The 1,148-nt window shown below is 54.4% G+C and overlaps 1 long non-coding RNA gene across 1 annotated transcript in view; it reads right to left on the bottom strand.

The window, feature by feature from the left end:
- Positions 1 to 1,148, bottom strand: part of LOC122546416 — a 4,571-nt gene that overhangs the window by 1,230 nt on the left and 2,193 nt on the right. Inside the window, exon 2 of the long non-coding RNA XR_006310738.1 lies at positions 246 to 303. This is a non-coding gene — a long non-coding RNA (uncharacterized LOC122546416). The remainder of the gene's footprint in view (positions 1 to 245; positions 304 to 1,148) is intronic.

Here is a 1,148-nt window from a genome sequence, read left to right as displayed (position 1 = left end):
GCGAGGGGGGAACGGGGCGAGGGGGGAACGGGGCGAGGGGGGAACGGGGCGAGGGGGGAACGGGGCGAGGATATGCTGAGGGTGGAGGGTGACAGTCTTAATGTCTCACTCTGGGGGAAGGGGTGACAGCTCTGACTCAGAAGGTCCCTGGGGGTGGGTGGAGGGATTGGGTGATGGAGGGACCACATCCTGGGGGAGCTGGGTTGTGGGGTCTGGAGTTGGGCTTCTCCTTGTCGCTCTCTTACCCCCCAGAGTCTCAGACACTCCTTACGGATTTCTGCCTGCCGGGTCTCATTCAAGTTCCTGAAAGGGACAGGAAGAGGGAGAGGACAGATCAGATCCAACAGATACTCCCCAACACCGGAACCATTAACCAGCCCATTATCCCCAGCACCATCCCTCCCCGATCGTCTCAACACCTTCTATGCTCACTTTGAGCAGAATTTTGGCAGAGAGGTAACACCTATTCCGACAAGTCCTGATGAGCCTATCCCAACAGTCACTGCATGAGAGGGCAGGTCAGTTTTCCTCCACGTGAATCCAAGGAAAGCGATGGGACCAGACGGAGTACCAGGCCGTGCACTCAGCATGCGCAGATTAACTGATAGAGGTCTTCTGGGACATCTTCAACCTCTCCCTGCAGCAGGCCACTGTCCCTACCTGTTTACAACAGGGCCAACATCATCCCTGTGCCTAAGGTGGCTCATGCAGCATGTCTCAATGACTACCGCCCAGAGGCCCTAACTCTGGTGGGCATGAAGTGCTTTGAAAGGCTTGTCATGGCATTAATCAACTCCAGCCTCCCCACTACTCTTGACCTACTCCAATTTGCCTGTCGGACCAACACATCCACGTCAGATGCCATATCACTTGCCCTTCACTCCTCTCTAGAACATCTTGACACCAAGAACAGCTACGTAAGAATCCTACTCATTGACTACAGTGCAGCCTTCAGCACTGTTATCCCCTCGAGACTGATTACTAAACTTAGTGATCTCGGACTAAGCCCCACTCTCTGCAACTGGATCCTCAGTTTCTTGACCCACAGGCCACAATCAGTGAAGATTGGGGACAATATTTCATCCTCACTAACACTCAACACTGGAGCCCCTCAGGGGTGCATACTCAGCCCCCAACTGTACTCGCTG

Source organism: Chiloscyllium plagiosum, unplaced genomic scaffold, assembly GCF_004010195.1.
Source record: "Chiloscyllium plagiosum isolate BGI_BamShark_2017 unplaced genomic scaffold, ASM401019v2 scaf_48778, whole genome shotgun sequence".
Lineage (NCBI taxonomy): Eukaryota > Metazoa > Chordata > Chondrichthyes > Orectolobiformes > Hemiscylliidae > Chiloscyllium > Chiloscyllium plagiosum.
The sequence above is the reverse complement of the archived record's forward strand: the minus strand, read 5'-3'. Positions and strand labels throughout refer to the sequence as shown.